The sequence below is a fragment of the Staurois parvus genome, unplaced genomic scaffold (genome assembly GCF_062004578.1).
Source record: "Staurois parvus isolate SC_StPar_1 unplaced genomic scaffold, SC_StPar_1.0 ptg000122l, whole genome shotgun sequence".
In the NCBI taxonomy this organism is placed as follows: Eukaryota; Metazoa; Chordata; class Amphibia; order Anura; family Ranidae; genus Staurois; species Staurois parvus.
Window position 1 is genome coordinate 13,638,293 of NW_028317918.1, and position 18,674 is coordinate 13,656,966.

Here is an 18,674-nt window from a genome sequence, read left to right on the forward strand (position 1 = left end):
ATGATTTGGAAAAGATTATAATGTCATCAAGGTCAACTAGCACAGTCTCAAAATTATAATCTCCCAGACACCTTTCCATCAGCTGTTGGAACGTACTGGGAGTGTTAATCAGTCCAAAGGGCATACAATTTAATTTGAATAGCACCAGGTGTGTGATAAAGGCAGTCATTCCTTGGTCCTGTTTCCTTACTGGAACCTACCAGTTAGCCACTTGCCAGGTCAAGCATAGAGAAGAATTTAGCTTGGTCTAATGCCCTGAGCAATTTCTCCACTGTGGGTAATGGGTAGGTATCCGATGCATGCAGACGTTTAAATTGTGGTAGTCCACACAGAACAACAGACTCTCGTCTTTTAGGCTGCAGCTCTGTTGGATGACTCCACTCTGTAACATGTTATGGATCAGGTCTTTAACCTCCTAGCAAAGGGCTGGGGGAATATGGTGTTACCAATCCCAAATGGGTGGACCCTCCCTGTATGTATCGAATAGTCTATTGCCTCAGTGCAGCCTTAATTCTCAGGGCTGGTTGCAAAGACTAGAAGATGTCTCTCTGGAACTTGATGAAGAAGATGCTTTTGTGGTAAAGGGTAGTCCCGAAAGGTGATGGGCAGCTGATCCAGCATCAGTCTGTATTGTTCTTCACCCCAGGGAAGACATGGCGAACTGCAACAAGGCACAGATGGCTTCCACCTCTGGCTGAGTCCCAGAGATGCAGTTACACCAAGTAAAGGTCTGCGATGGTGGTATGGTTGAGGAATTGGACCACGGAGGTTCCCAAGTTGATGGGCTAGACCAGTAGCTTTCTCCAATGAACTTTGAAAAGGTTCTGGCTGCCAATCAGTCCCCTTGATAGGTCCTTGAGGTGTTCTACCTTTACCTTAGCCCTTTGGCTAGTACTGTTTTATTCTTTTTGGGGGTTTTTGGAGCATATATTCTCTGCAGTATATATACAGTACTTATGTATGTACTGCCATGCGCATTGAGCATGTCCAGGGACTTAGATTTTTTAGATATATTAACTAAATGGTGGAAAAACTGCACTTTTTGCTCATCATTTAACAAAAATCTAAATCCAAACTCTCACAGCTGTCTTCATGAACCACACACAATACTAGTGCTGAAGCAAAATACAAATATTGCGCTGTGTTACTAAATTTGATGTGTGTGTTGGTTATGTGTATCCCAATACAAAGGGTCATAATATTATTCCCAAAAATGCACATAATATTATTCCCAAAAATAAATACACATAAAAATAATGAAAAAAATACAGGGGGAGACACCACTATTCCACAGTGACACACCAATAAATAAAACATATCAATTCATAAATGAATAAACATAGATTCAGATGGAAGTCCACACTTATAAGTAAATGTCCAAATAAAATAAGTAGTTATGTGTAGGAGGGTTCCACCATCATTGCAAATCTTGCCATTTGTGTTCACTCGTGAATGTCAATAAGCAGCCTTGTGAATTCCACACCAACACCAACTGCAGCTTGTTACCAAACTATAAGACCCCAAATTACTGTATATGTGATCCTATAACAGCATGTTGTCAGTATTCATCCATCACCAGCCTTGGAACCATATGGCAGATCACAGCAACAGGTTGTTCAATGGCACACAGTAACTCCAGGGTTCATTGGCAGGGATCCACTAATTGCAGCTCCACTCCCCCATGTACAAGTCATGTAAGGGATAAGTAAGCATTCCATACATTCCATAGTGCAACCTGCGGATTTAGTGTAATAAATATCATGCATCTACTCACATAAGTACAAGGATAAATCGCATGGCGTAATGTACATGGCAGAGTGGAGGTGGAAACAGTGAATCACTGCTTTATGGGTTTTTGTCCTGGTGTGTGTCACTTTGTGACTTTGTCAATTATTTTTTTTTGGGGGGGGGGTGGGTTGGATATTATGATTCTTTGTATTGGGAGACATAGAGCCAACACGCATGTATAAGTAACACACCAGTCTACAGACGTGACAGCACAGTGGCTTAGTAGTAAGTACTGCTGAATTGCAGCACTAGGGTTGCTGGTTCAAATCCCAACCATGACACACTCCCTGCATGGAGTTTGCATGTTTTCCTGTGTGGGTTTCCTCCCACACTCCACTGGCATACTGGTATTTGTTTTGGCTACTGTCTAAATTGCCCCTAGTATATGAATGTGAGTTCGGAACTTTAGAGTGTACGCTCCTTGAAGGCAGGGCCTGATTTGAATGTACAATATATATGTAGAGTGCTATGTAAATTGATGGACGCTATAAAAGTACCTGAACTAATAACAATGCATGTTTTATGTGTGTATTTTGCAATTTGTATGCTCAGATAAGGGCGTGCTAGTGATTTTGGGGGAAGTCACACTTTTTTTATCTTTTGGCCATGGGGTTCCCCTCCAAACACATGGCAGACTGAAGGCTCCATGTTCTTTTGGTACATGTTGGCTATGCTGTTTCCATTCTGCTGTCATTGGGGAATCACTGCTGACCACAGGGAGGAGTCCTTGTTTGTTATGATGTCAGCAGGTGCTGCCTCCTGACAACCCACAGAATTTGTAGGCTGTAATGCAAGTCAGTGCATTTAGGAGGTGCCTGGCTATGTCCCAGTGTAGGTCCATGCAGAACACATTCAGCATGTTCTAACTTGGTGGGCTGCACAAGAACGCGCTGCACTGGGGGGAACTAGAGCCATTGGAATAGATGTGTTTTGGATGACGAATGTGCTTGTCAGCAATTTGGGTGAAGCAGCCATCACAAATGTGAGATTTCCTGCTCTCTACCCTGCACATGACCAAGGGCTTACAACTTGCTATGTGTTTTGTTTTTTTATACCCTGTTTTTTTTTTTAGAATCTTGCACCTAACAAATTGATATGGGTGGGTGGAATGGTGAGTGTTGTAAATGTTGTTGTTTTGAAATGTGTTGCCTGGTTAACCATTAGCCCTCCAGAGGATTTACCCCCCTTAATGACCAGGCCTCTTTTTGCTACTTGGCGCTGCACTAATTCAACTGATAATTGTGCAGTCATGCAGTGTTGTACTTAAACAAAATTTACATCCTTTTTTTCACACAAATAGAGTTTTCTTTTGGTGGTATTTTATCACCTGTGCGCTTTTTATTTTTCAAGCTATAAACAAAAAAATACCAAAAATTTTGAAGAAAAATTATATTTTTCTACTTTTGGCTATAAAAAATATATAGTAAACTCAAAGTTAGTTATAAATTTAGGCCAAAATGTATTCTGCTACATGTTTTTGGTAAAAAAAAATCCCAATAAGTGTATATTGATTGCTTTGTTGCTTTGTGTTAACGTTATAGCGTTTACAAACTATGGTATAGATACTGTAATTTACGCCTTTTTTTTGCTATGCAGCGCTGCGCTAGTTTAACTGCCAATTGCGCAGTCATGCAATATGGTACATAAATGAAATGTATGTCCTTTTTTCATACAAATAGAGCTTTCTTTTGGTGGTATTTGATCACCTGTGCGCTTTTTATTTTTGGCGATATAAACAAAGAAATTTTGAGAAAAACTTTTTTGGGGGAAAAAACAATATTTTCTCATTTCTGTCATAAAAGATATCCAAAAAAACTAAAATTTTGTCATAAATTTAGGCCAAAATGTATTCTGCTACATGTTTTTGGTTAAAAAAATCCCAATAAGTGTATATTGATTGCTTTGTGTGAAAGTTATAACCAGGGGTGGACTGACCATTTGGAAACTCGGCACTGCCTGAGGGCCCGGGGTCAGTAGGGGGCCCCATGAGATGCCCCTGGTACCTTTTTCATAGGTTTTTTTGAGTTTGAGTCAAGGACACAGGGGCCCCATGATCCCCTATTGCCCAGGGGCCCCATGAGTTGTCAGTCCGCCCCTGGTTATAACATCTACAAACTATGGTATAGATAGTGGAATTTACACAGCTTTTACTTTCTGACTGCCCATCACATTTCTTGAGGTGCTAAAAACTGTGATAGGTAGTAAGAAAGTGAAATGAGGAAGTTGCGCACCTTCAGGCTTTCAAAGTGGTCATTGGATTTATCCTGTATGTGGCTAGGCTCCCAAAAGTCTCCCCATACTCGGTGGAAGTAGCAGAATGTATTTTGGGGTGTAATTCCACATATATCCATGGCTTGTGCGAGAAATAAATAATTAATTTAAATAACAAAAAAATGTTTTTGTCATTTTCCAGAAACTTGTGGAAAGAAAAATCTTCCATGGACTCAATATGCTGCTCAGCAGATAGCTTAGGATGTCTACTTTCCAAAAAGGGGTCATTTTGGGGAGTATGGTGCTATCCTGGCATTTCAGGGCCTCCGAAACTGTGATAGGTAATCGGGAAGTGTAATGAGGAAATAAAAGCCTGAAGGTGCTTATTGGATTTTGGGGTCCTGTACTTGGCTAGACTGCCAAAACGACTCTCACTTGTGTTACCAACATACTCGGGAGAAGTAGCAGAATGTATTTTGGGGAGTAATTCCACATATATCCATGGCATGTGTGAGCAATAAATCATTTAAGTGACAATTTGGTGTAACAAAATAATTTTTTTTTTGGTCATTTTCCAAAAACTTGTGGTAAAAAAATAAATTCTTCTATTGATTCAACATGCCTCTCAGCAAATGGTTTGGGGTGTCTACTTTTCAAAAAGGGATCAATTTGTGGGGTGGGGGCGGTTTATGCCCAGCATTAGAAGTTTATGCCATACATCACTCACTATTCTAACCACCTGAAGATCAAGCCTTTTCTGACACATGAAAACAAATCAGTATGTTTTGCTAGGAAATTAATTTAAACCCCCAAACATTACATTTTTTTAAACCAAACACCCTAGTGAATAAAATGGTGGGTGCTGCAATTTTTTTTGTCACATAGTATTCGCGCAGCAATTTTTCAAACACAATATAAAAAACACTTTTTTTACTTTTAATGCACAAAAACACTATATATTGGCCAATTATTTGGTAAAATATAAAAGATGATCGTATGCTGAGTAAATAGATACCAAACATGACATGCTTTAAAACTTTGCATGCCCCATGCAATGGCGACAAACTGCATACGTTTTTAATATCCATAGGCATTATTTTAAAAGGCTTTACAAGCTACCATTTCAGATTTACAGAGGAGGTCTATTGTTAGAATTACTGCCCTTGATCTGACGTTCACGGCGATACCTCACATGCATGGTGCAACCGTTGTTTACATATCAGCACAGGGTCAAAGCTCGTGCACACAGGTGTGCGCATTGGGGGTTGGGGGGGGGGGGGCAAGGGTGATTTATTTATTTTAAGTTAGTTTGATTTTTTTTATTATTTTTACACTGTCCCTTTCAATTTTTTTTATCACTTTTAATGCTATCACAGGGAATGCAAATATCCCCATAACTTCAATGGGCATTGTTATATATTCTTTTTTGATAAATCTGGGGTCTATCAGGCTCTAGATCTCTCCTCTGCCCTTACATTATCTAATCAAACTAAGATCAGTGTGATCAGATGCTTTCCCAATTTAAAAATGGCACTGTTTATACCCCGCAAAACTGAAGTGCTGAAATGTTTGTAGCTTCCGATTTCTTAGTCTATAGAGATGATTGGCACAATTCTGGTCTCCAATCAACTCTATGGTCAGCTGGCAGAAACACCGGCTGCATTCTCAGGTTCCCCCGGTGGCACGTGGCTGCCCAAGAAGGCTGTGGATGGCAATGGGTGAGGGGGGGCATCATTTCCCGCTGCTTGTAAAAGCAATCCTGCAGCTAATTAGCCAGTGGAATTGTTTTTACATGAAAGCCGATCGCTAGCTGAAAAAAATGATACCAGGATTATTATTATTATTATTATACAGGATTTATATAGCGCCAACAGTTTGCTCAGTGCTTTACAGTATAACGAGAGACAATACAGCAACAATACAGTTCAATACAAGAGGGATAGGAGGGCCCTGCTCCTTGGAGCTTACAATCTAGGAGGGAGGGGCTAGTGGTAGAAAAGGTAGTAACTGTGGGGGATAGACTGGTTGGAAGAGTAGAAGATTCCATTATTAGCTGAGGGCAGGATAGGCTTCCCTGAATAGATAGGTTTTCAGAGATCGTCTAAAAGTGAGCAGAGTAGGCGATAGTCTGATAAATTGGGGTTGAGAGTTCCAGAGGATAGGGGAAGCTCTGGAGAAGTCCTGGAGACGAGCATGGGAGGAGGAGACAAGGAAGCTAGAGAGCAGGAGGTCTTGCGAGGAGCAGAGAGTACAGTTTGGGTGATATTTAGAGACAAGATCGGTGATGTAATTTGGGGCAGAGTTATAAATGGCTTTATACGTTATTGTTAATGTTTTGAATTATATTCCTTGGGCAATGGGAAGCCAGTGGAGGGATTGGCAGAGAGGGGTTGCAGATACAGAACGGTTAGTAAGGTGGATGAGTCTGGCAGAAGCATTCATGATAGACTGAAGAGGGGAAAGCCTGTGATAAGGTAGGCCAACGAGGAGGGAGTTACAATAGTCAAGGCGAGATATAACAAGGGAGTGGATAAGTTGCTTAGTGGTTTCTGAGGTTAGGAACGGCCATATCTTGGAGATGTTGCGGAGGTGAAGTCTACAAGATTTGGACAGTGAATGGATTTGGGACTGAAAGGACAGATGGGTGTCAAGGATTACACCTAGTACCCTGGCATGAGGGGAGGGACTGATGATTGTGTTATTGATCTTAATGGAGAAGTCAGGGGAGGGGGCACGGGCTGGGGGGAATACTAAGAGCTCAGTTTTGGAAAGATTGAGTTTGAGAAAGTGGAGTGACATCCATGTCGATATATCACTTAGTAGGTTAGTAATGCGAGAGGAGACTGAAGGGGTGAGGTGAGGGGTAGAAAGATAGATTTGTTTGTCATCAGCATAGAGATGGTACTTAAAAGCCATGGGAGTTTATCAAGTGACCAAGGGAGGAGGTGTAGATGGAGAAGAGATGGGGTCAAAGGACAGAACCGTGAGGGACCCCTACAGAAAGAGGGAGTGAAGAGGAGGAGGCAGCGTTATAGGTAACACTGAAGGAGCGCTGCGATAGGAAGGAGGAGAACCAGGAGAGAGCAGAGTCTCTGAGGCCAAGAGAGTGGAGTTTTTTGAGGAGGGGATGGTCAACCGTATGAAAAACCGCAGAGAGGTCAAGTAGTAAGAGTACGGAGTAGTGGCCATTGGTTTTAGCTGTTAGTAGATCATTGGTGAGTTTTAGTAGGGAAGTTTCAGTGGAGTGTAGTGAGCGAAACCCAGACTGTAAAGGGTCAAGAAGGTTGTTGTCAGTGAGGTAGGAGCTCAGGCAATTGTAGACAAAGCGTTCTAGGAGTTTTGAGGTAAATGGCAGCAGGGAGATGGGTATTAAGTTGTTCAGGTTGGCGGGGTCCAGGGAGGGTTTTTTAAGTATGGGAGTGATGTGTGCATGCTTTAGAGGGGAGGGGAAGGCACCAGTAGAGATGGAAAGATTGATGATGTTGGTGAGGGAGCATAGGATGGAAGAAGAGGGTGACTGTAGTAGTTGTGAGGGGACAGGATCCAGGGGGCAGGTAGCGAGACGAGCTTCTGAGAAAACCTTAGTGACCTCTTCGGTAGTAGCAAGGTCAAAAGAGGAAAGTGTTGAGGGAGGTTTAGTATAAGGTATGCTAAGTGGGATGGATGTCTGTGCAGTGGCGATGCCCCTACGAATTGCATCAATCTTGTTTTTGAAATGATTTGCAATCTCGTGAGCAGTGAGTGAGGTACTGGGTGGAGTTGGATGTGGAGAAAGTAGAGAGTTAAAAGTAGAGAAGAGACGACGAGGACTGGATGACAAGGTATTAATAAGAGTGACAAAGTAGGCTTGTTTGGCAGCATGAAGGGAGGAATTGTATGTTAAGAAAGCAGATTTATATAGGGTGAATGCTTTTTGAGATTTGGTTTTACGCCACAATCGCTCCAGCGCACAACTATGTTGTTTAAGATTTCTGGTGTCGTGTTGTTAGAGGAGCAAGTGAGTCTAATGTGGATGAAAGCGAACTGTTGTAGACAGCAGTGTCCAGGTCAGGGCAGGACAGGGGAGAGATTCTGTCGTAGAGTTGGTCAGTTGCAGAGTGGAAAGGAACAGGGTTCAAGTTGTGAAGGTTTCTGCGGGTAATTGTTTGCTGCTTGGAGGGATATGTGTTTGAAGACGAGGACACTGTGAAGGTGATGAGATTGTGATGAGAGAGAGGAAAGGGGGTGTTTGTGAGGTTGTAGGGAGTGCAAAGATGGGAGAAAACAAGGTCTAATGTATTCCCATCAGAGTGAGTTGAGGACTGTGCTAATGCAAAAGATGACATTAAGTTGAAGAGTTGGGATGTAGCCGGTTGTTGACATTAATAGGGATATTAACATCTCCATGAATGATAGTGGGTAGTTTAGAGGAGAGAAAGTAGGGTAGCCAGGGGGAGGAATCATCAAGAAAGTGGGACACCGTTCCAGGAGGCCGATAGATCACTGCAATCCTCAGAGAAATTGGAGAAAACAGCCGGATGTAGTGTGTCTCGAAGAAGAGAAGGATAGAGAGGGAGGGTTAGGGAGGACTTGAAAGGTGCTCAGTGGGGATAGAAGCAAACCAACTCCACCACCTTTTTGACCACTGGGTCAGGGTGAGTGGGTCCAGAGAAGGCCTCCATAGGAAAGTGCTGCGGGAGAAGAAGAATCTGCTGCTTGAAGCCAGGTTTCTGTAATTGCTAGTAGGTTAAGCGAGCGGGAGACAAAAAGGTCATGGACAGAGGTGAGCTTATTACAGACAGAGCAGGCATTCCAGAGCACACATTAAAAAAGGGAGGGTGGTTTTTGGGAGCACAGGGACTGATAATAAATTGAGGGGATTGCGGCTATTCACGGAAGAAAGAGGATACCTGGTGTGGGGGTGAGATATTAGAGGACCAGGGTTTGGGGAGATATCCCCAGAGGTTAGGAGAAGAAGAAGGGTGAGGAAAGTAAGATGGGAGCGGGATGTACACGAGTGTACATGCCTTCCAGTCCTGGTGTTTGGGTCAGCAGGAGAGTGAAGTATCAGCAGGAGGTGATGAGAGCAGTAGTAGGCAGATCATAGCAGTGAGGGTGAGATGTACAAGTTTTGGGGTGGAGCAGAGAGGTAAAGAAGTGAGATTTTGGGAATGCAGGATAGTAATATGAAAAGGAGGAGTGCAGGGGACATATTAAAAGGTCTACAAAACAAACATTTTATTCTGGACACATGCAAGGTGTTAAATAAAAATAATGCCCCCCCCCTTTCAGGAAAAAAAAATACTTTAACTGCTCCAAAGCTGAATTTCAGCTTTAATTGAATTCAGCTGGTGAATTGGTATAGTCTTTAATATGTCAACCTGGGCCTTTTTTTTTGTAAATTCACCAGTTGCAATCTGAGGAACAATAAATTTGTAAATAAAGTCAAATAGTCTTCATAATAGAGGTATTTCACACAAAAGGAAATCTATTTGCACGTGTTGATCACACCTAAAAATTAGTTACCACACACAAATAACCTCAAGACCAGCTCCTTGGAAGGAATTGCATAATCACAATTGTAAAAGGATGTTTGCATGCACTTAGAGACCAAGAAATGTTAGTTCCTTGGCCAAAAGTAAACACGCAGCAGTTGGAGACAGGTGATACTTACCAAACTCAAAAAGGTGTGAACACTAAACAGGTGTGAATTGTGTGTATTTATTTACACCAACAACCAGTTCTTCCAATCATGGCTGAAGAGGAAGAGGCATTGCTACAGGGGCTGGGTATGTTTGCAAGACCCTTCTGAGGGCAAGCCCCACCCACAAAATTAGTTTAGGTACTTGTACAAATCTGTCAATTTACACAGCGCATACATATACTAGAGATATAACTGTAATTTTTATATATATATTTAACATTAGAAAATACTATGCATTACTCTGTAACATTCATTAAAAATACATTTGTTTGCAGAACCTGTAAAAAACACTACAAAAGAAGAGAGTTATTAATAGAATTAGCATCAAAAGAAGTCAAATAACATATCAAACCTGTCAAATGAGTCCTACGCCCTCTAGGGACCAAGTTTAGCACTGCCAATTATGTAAACACCACAATGTGTAGTCGACATTTACGAAAAGTAATTTTCCTATGTGAAGTAGCTTTTCCATTCACCACAGCAAGGTCTTAATTGTTTGAATTAGGTGTAATTTGGTGTCTAACATCTATTGCTTCACCTTATTCTTAGTAAATCAACCTCACTGAGACATAGCAAATGTGTCAATTCAGCCACATGTCCAAATAGATATCTATGGAACTGCCAGGACACAGGGATGAACACAACACCTGTGCATCCCCAAGCCAGAAAAACAGTCCTGCACAGGGTACTCAAGTAATCAGCAATGTGAATAGGGCCTTAGTGGACTAGAAAAAACAATGACTGATCTCATAGTTTGAGTTGGCCAGTCATTTATGATTTTGCAGAACTCCCATTTTGTAAATGCTTTCCAGAAACCAAGAAATAAAAGAAAAGTGGAATTTTGCACCTTTAGGCATGATGTATAAAATGTAAAATACTTTTTACAATATCACTGGCTTAGCGAGTTGGAACAAAAACAACTTGGTCCTTAACATCTTTAAAAGAGCATAGGGCATCTGTAGGTTGTTCAGAAGAACCTATCATATACCAATGGCTCCTGCAGGAGTTTGTGCATCATCAAGGACCCTCCTACCCTCAAAAAGTTACTGGCTTGAGATTTGTACTGTGTTATGCCATAGCAGCCTATTACTGGAATGAGAAACATAGTTTGAGCAACAAGGGGACTGTGTTTAAGTTTTTGAGAGCCTAGAAGGCCATCAAAGTGTATTATTCACTTGGGTGGGTATGAGTTTTTGTTTTTTTTTTTCCACAAAGATGTCAACCAGTCTTATGTCACTTTAGCAATTGTGGTTTTATTTTTTTCACAGACTTTACAGGCTGCCTGCATGATCTAGTGGTGGGAAAGCCTGGTACTAACATGGCTGGAAGGACAATAAGGGATATTTACTAAAAGTGGAACACTCAGAAACTGGTGCAGATGTGCATGTAGCCAATCAGTTTCTAACCTGTTTAATAAAGCTGTGGCAATAAAACCTGAATCTGTAGGATGATTGGTTTCTATGCAAAGTTGCACATAATTTTGCACTTTTCAGCTTTAGTAAATAACTCCCTATGTGACCAGGAATAATTTGGCAGGGGCTACTACACTCTGCTGCTAGGCAATCCTGTCCACTGCAAAAGAGACAAGCTGCTGTGTTCCAAAGAGTGATATGGCAAGATTTCAGCAAATTGTTGTTGCTTCCCCCTTATTCATGAGTAAAACCAATGTAAAAGTGAATGCTCCTGACACCACTGGCAGCTTAATCATGCTAGGTAGAAGAGATTTTCTGGGCTTTAGGGAGGCAGGGAAAAAAGAACAGGTGAATTGAGGGGATTACCACTTCTGCCCCAATGCCTACCCCCAATTGTCATGCCTCAGTTTCTTGCTAGTGTCTTTAAGAGGTGGTTGAAAGCTTTCTCCTCAACTCTGCTGAAGAAAACTCTGTTTATATTTTTACTCTTTTTTTCTATTAATGTTCACTGTACTTCACAGATGTCTCACTCTGATGCAGATAGCTTAGCATGGAGTCTTGGTGCTATCAGTTTTGCATTGGGTGATTTGAAGACCTGTTTGCTGGTAATTTTGTAGCTAACCAATTGTTAAAGCAGTGCAATCTTTAGTGTAGCCCAGCATCTAATATTATACTTCAGAAAACAAGGAGGCATGCTAATATGTTACCTTAAAGCAGTATTAACCCCAAAACCCCCTTCTGCCTAGCATGATTAAGCTGCCAGTGGTGTCAGGAGCATTCACTTTTACATTGGTTTTACTCATGAATAAGGGGGAAGCAACAACAATTTGCTGAAATCTTGCCATATCACTCTTTGGAACACAGCAGCTTGTCTCTTTTGCAGTGGACAGGATTGCCTAGCAGCAGAGTGTAGTAGCCCCTGCCAAATTATTCCTGGTCACATAAGGAGTTATTTACTAAAGCTGAAAAGTGCAAAATTATGTGCAACTTTGCAGAGAAACCAATCATCCTACAGATTCAGGTTTTATTGCCACAGCTTTATTAAACAGGTTAGAAACTGATTGGCTACATGCACATCTGCACCAGTTTCTGAGTGTTCCACTTTTAGTAAATATCCCTTATTGTCCTTCCAGCCATGTTTGTATCAGGCTTTCCCACCACTAGATCATGCAGGCAGCCTGTAAAGTCTGTGAAAAAAATAAAACCACAATTGCTAAAGTGACATAAGACTGGTTGACATCTTTGTGGAAAAAAACAAACAAAAACTCATACCCACCCAAGTGAATAACACACTTTGATGGCCTTCTAGGCTCTCAAAAACTTAAACACAGTCCCCTTGTTGCTCAAACTATGTTTCTCATTCCAGTAATGGGCTGCTATGGCATAACACAGTACAAATCTCAAGCCAGTAACTTTTTGAGGGTAGGAGGGTCCTTGATGATGCACAAACTCCTGCAGGAGCCATTGGTAAATGATAGGTTCTTCTGTCACTCTTGAGGGTGACCTGTTCTATAATTGGTTTATATCCTCAAAAAATTTAGGGACACAGAATACCCAAAAATAATGCAAAATATGCAACCAAACAATGCATGATAGCTCTACTTCCTTCAGTTGCCTCTCAGTAATAACAAAGTTGATGGTTGTCCTAGGTTAGTCGGTAGCAGCCTCCCAAATTAATAGATCATTTAAGAGCATCTGTCAATGGCTTTAGATTCTGCAGTAACAGTAATTGGTCCTCTGACCCCATGAGAGTAATCATAAGTATCTTAGCAAGCTGAGTAATAAGGTTTCGAAAAATCAAAGACAAATAAGAGGGATATTTATTATACACAGAACACAAATACACACCAAGGTTAAATTAAAAGAGTTTTTTATTGTGTTCTCCTCGTTAAAATTGATCTCTCAGTAATTATTTTGAAACATGTAGGTTCAAAAAAATACACAATCAATTGCAGCATTACACCATAAAGACACTTTGCACTAGCAGATGCCTATGAAGGTGCTCCAGAAGGCAGCCATCTTCCTAATTCTGCAGACCCTAACAAAGACTAGCTTCAGTTCCTTGGTCCTTTGCTCCAACTTTCTCGTGAAACATCCTATACAGGTGAACCCTGGGGAGGGAAGAACAAGGACCCTCTACAGTGTCATCATCTCCAGGCACAGCCTAGGAGTGAAGAATCCTTCTATATTGTCCCAAATATTTATCCTCTCCACTCAGCTCACATTACTGGAATACAACCCTCAGTGACTGGCCAAAGCAGCCAAATATTTACAGGAGTTAGACCAGAAAATGGAAACACTACATGATTTGCAGGTGTAAAAGTGATGATATGTTTCCCGTTGAAAGTGGAACTGATGTAATATTCTTTTGCTTCTGCTGTGTAATGAGACACCTAGCTGACAGGTGGAAAACCTCACTTCCATCATTCACTGAGTGTGCTGTAATACGGAGTCATGTCAGAGCTTACAGAGCTTCAAAAAGGGCAAATTGTTGGTGCCCGCTTATCCGGTGCTTCTGTGACTAAAGTTGCCAATTTATTTGCTGTGTTGCGAGGTACAGTATCAAAGGTTATGGCGGCATATATATTTTCTGGAAAAACTGCTGTCACTTTTGCAGCAGTTGTTTTTTTATTCCAGGTCACAATCCTGTGAAATGTCCTTTTGTCTCTTTTGGTCAGTTGACTATGTCAACCTCGTTTATGCTTATCAGAGGACTTTTTCCCAGAAGCCATATATGCCGTCATAACCTTTGATACTGCAACTTACAACACCGCAAATAAACTGGCCACTTCAGTCAGACCCTAACTTGAAGAGATCAGAATTCACTTGAAGTCAACCTAACATATTTGGGTGAATTAGCTAATGGAATTGAGAAAATATGTGAATATTCACTTCAATAATCCAAGCATGTGGAAACTCCCTGCACATGATTTGATGTTCTAAATGATCAGGAAAGAGGATCAGCTATATGCTATAGCTATGGAGACTTGGTGAATGTAAATACATTAAATAAGGATGTAAAATCCTTCAAAAATTAGCTGTCAGTAGCGATGAAAAATAAACTATGCATCAGAATTTTCACATATTCTTAGTAAATAAGGTTCATTGCATGCCTTCACCTTTTTTATACAGATGATAGAAGTCATGAAAACACATATTTTTATTAACAACTCAAATATATATATGGTAAAGCAAATCGTGTGTAATGTATACAGTACAAGTATGCAGTACATTTTATACATAAGGCATTTCTTGACAAACATTTTATTACATTTGATAGGCATGTTTTCTTATATTGCTTATATTCCCTCCCTTGCAAAGTTAAGAGATTTGTAGTTAAAATACCTACAAAAGTTATTCAGACATACCAGCATCTTCTACATCTAACCAACAGACTTTATTAAAAGAATGCATTAATAATTATGTGCATTTATTGGGTGAAACTAGACTACCCAGAGGGAGCCAATATTATTAATGGACAGCCCAAACAAACATCACTGAGCGAGAACTAATATGCATTCCACCATTAATTTACTCTTTTTCATATAGAGCTTCGGGATTGGCTGAATGTCTTTTTGTTTTGTCTGAGATATTCTTTTTTTTGCAAATGCCATTTAAAATTGGGCTGTTTTACTTTGTCTGCTTTCAGACCCTGATAAAAGTAAAGAACTAAGCCAAAGCTTAATTTGGCATAGTATCAATGTTTCCACTTGCTGCAAGACACACACATTAAAGAAAGGAAGTCATCCAGTCTGTTTGGCCAAACTCATTTGTACACAGACTATTCATATTTGTTATATAATGTATGCTCATGCTTTAAGTTTTTCTGAATGTTATAGGTTCACTTGAGATTGGTGATATATTAAGTCCTGTGCTGCCCAATTATCACAAAGCATTTTGATTGAAGTGATATCCTCTTGTACAATCACTTGCTCTTTCTATTTAAAGTGAATTCTTAAATTAAACAAACTGATATGCTTGCCAAGAAGTCTTAGTCATCAGTGACATCCAAACATTTCAGCTTGATATTCTTCCGCCATATTTTATGGGTCCTTAACTTTGAAATACTGTACATTGATTTGGAATGCATCACAGTGCAATTAAACATACAGTAGCTTCTGTGTTTAAGATTGATATATGTACAATATCTATAGAGAAGACAGTTCAGTAACATGAATGCTTGCAATCATTATTGAATAAAACCACACACATATTTTGTTTTACTTGCTTTAAAATTGTATTTTTAAACCTTCTTGTACACTTTTTTATAATAAAAGCAAGGCTAATTTAGGTGCTTAAAGCCTTTTGTATGAATGAAAAATGACCACACAAACAAAGCATAGAACATACAGTATAACTGATATCGGCATACTGTTACATCCCCCCCTCCCCCCCCACACACACACACACAATACATTATATTTTACATCATAGTGACTTAGAAAATGTCATAATTCTTCCAAGGTTCTACTGTCAGTGTAGATGTTTTCCAAAACTTTTGAGACGTTGCAATCTATGAAAGAAGTATGGTGCCTTGATTCAGTGCATTTGTGTCAATAACAACATGAACACCATATATTTTATGTAGCCATGCACTGTACTAAGAGTACTAAGAAAATGTCCAACAATAGAATCTGTATCAATCAAAAGGGGCAGCACAGTGGCTAAATGGTTAGCACTTCCGCCTGGCAGTACTAGGATCATTGGTTCGAATCTCAGCCATGGCACCACCTGCCTGGAGTTTGCATGTTCTCCCTGTGCCTGCATGGGTTTCCTCCGGGTACTCTGGTTTCCTCCCACACTCCAAAGACATGCTGGTAGGTTAATTGAATCCTGTCTAAATTGGCCCTATCATGTGTATGTATGTATGTAAGTAAGGGACCTTAGATTGTACACCCCTTGAAGGTTAGGGACTGATGTGAATGTATAATATATATGTAAATTGATGGCGCTATATAAGTACCTGAAATAAAATAAATAAATACTGTAGATAAATGTAAAGTGTTTATGTACTCTTTAATTCAAAATGTAGTAAGTCATATTTAACTGAGACTCCTGGTGGGTCTAGTGAGCTAGATCACCCTTTTGGTGGATCTTTGAAGTGAGTGTATTCCTCTGGCAGGCCTATGAAGCTTGTTTGCAGTCCTGGTGATCCTATATAGCTACAGCACTGCCCTGGTATGCCTGTGTAGCTAGGTATTACTTCTCGATGAGCCTGTTTAGCTAGGCATGACATTTAGCTGAATGACTAAGGTCTACAAAGTTAGTTTGCATTTCTGATTATCCTATGTAGCTAGGTAGCACTCATAGTGGGCCTGTGTGACTATTTCAGACTACTGGTGGCCTTGCATTGATAGATGAGATTCCTGGATAGCCTATGTAGCTAGGTCAAACTTCTAGTAGGTGTCAGGACTTGTATCATTACCTGGGTCACCTGCTAGTGGCACTGTTGTTCCTGGAGTTGAATGGTGCAGTTTTGGTGGCCACCCGCAGGTGTATCCCAGCAACCTGGCTTTCCAAGGAACAAGGCTGTACCTGACATGGATTGCTGGGTGGTATTTAAGCTCACTCATAACTGAGGTTCAGTGTTCTTCCTGTGAGCCGTGTCCCTGCCTGATCCTCATTCCTGTACCTGTTCCTGTGCTTGAGCCTGATCCTTGTTCCTGGTTCCTGTACCTGATCTTGTGACCTGATTCCTATACCCTGCGCCCTGCTTCCAGCTCTCAGTACCTTGCTTCCTGCTTCCCTTGTTTCTTGTCTCAGCCCCGACCTTGCTCTGCTTATGTGTGCTCCCTCCATTTTGTACATAGTTAGATTATTGTTTGGGTTTTCTTCACATTGTTTATGTTTTACTAGTGTTGGGATTGGTTTTGGAAGTTGTGTTATTTATCTCAATAAACTTATTTAAACCTTATTCAGACTGACTCCTGATTTCCTAAGGTACAGCCCACTGATCAGGCCATCCTTGCTGGATACCCGCATTTGGTGTCCCTGACAGTAGGCCTGCATAACTAGGTCATTCTCCTTGTTGATCTATAAATCCTTGTTAGACTCCTGGCAAGCCTGTGGAGCTACTTACACGCCTGTTAGGTCCAACTACTGGAGAGCCTATAGAACTAGGTCACAATCTTGATGGGCCTCTGTAACTAGTTCACCATCTTGGTGGGCCCATGGAGATATGCAACATTTCCAGTGGACCTAATTAGCTAGGTCAGACTATTGGTGGATGTACACAGCTATAGGACACTCCTAGTTTGCCTATGTAACTGAGTCAAATACCTGGTGGCCTATGTAGCTAGTTCACACATTTGATGTGCCTATGGAGCTATGTCACACTCTTGGTGGATAAATGTAGTTACATCAAACTTCTGTTGGAACCCTTGGAGTGAGATAACACCCCTAGTGAGCCATGAACTAACTAACTAATGTGTTCATCTGGATGAACACGTTAGTTCGTGGCCCTGGTTAGCATGTGATGTTAGTTCTTTTACAAACAAATTTATTAGCTGAATTGGTATAAGATTTACAGCCAGCTTTCAATATAACAATTATTTTGAATTCGAGCAAGCTATGTTGTGCAATGCACAAGGACAGGTAAACACAGTGATATGTGGTACAACCCATACACCCGCCAATAGAGAAAGAATAATCAAGGCATAAGAACATACGTGACATAAGAAGCTTGTAGAATGATATTGTTTAGCCTATAAAAGTAAATCATATAACAAAATTATATAGAAGGAAATCATAGACCTTTAAAGAGTTACTAAAGGTTTTTTTTTTAATACAAATATGTCATACTTACCTGCTTTGTACAAAAGCCCCAATTCTCTTCTTCTTGGGTCCCCTGCCAGAACTTCTGGCTCCTCCCCCCTGAGCAGTGCCCCCATAGCCAGCTTCTTGCTATGGGGGCACTGGTACATGCTCGCTCCTGAGCCCTGCTCTCTGAATTCATAAGACACAGCAGAGCGGGATTCAGACCCAGGAAAGCTGAGTCTCCTTTGCACATTGCTGGACTGAGATTGGGCTCTGGTGAATATTAGTTGGGCTGGGGGGCCGCTGCACACTAAAAACCTTAAGCCTTTAGAACCACTTTAAGTAAAACGGAAAGTACAGTCTATAAGACATAAAAATAGAAGGGTTGTGGGGTAAAGCAAGAAAGAGCAAAAGAGTAATAGTGTAAAAGAGGGCCTTGTGATGTCATCGCAACAGAATTGCGTTTTTACTGTTCCTTGCTGTCTGAGGATTTTATGATCGCTGTAAAAGTTCATGATGCTTGTAAGTGCGTTTCTCTCTGTTCAATAAATGTTTTTTTTAACTATCTGCACTGTGAGAGGCACCTCTTTTTTTTTTTATGAATATGTGCCAACCTTATGAGATCAGGACAGTCTGTGGAGCCTTTGATGATACATGTGGTTTGGCTTGAGATTCATGAGTCTGGATGGAAGGATTGTAAAAAGATGTTTGTTGACCCCCTATAGTTAAGGGGTCAAAAGATCTGGTAAGCCTCCAATTTGCTATCATGGTGGTGCAGTGTTCATGCTGGTGGGTACACTGGAATGAAGAGTTTGGACTATTTA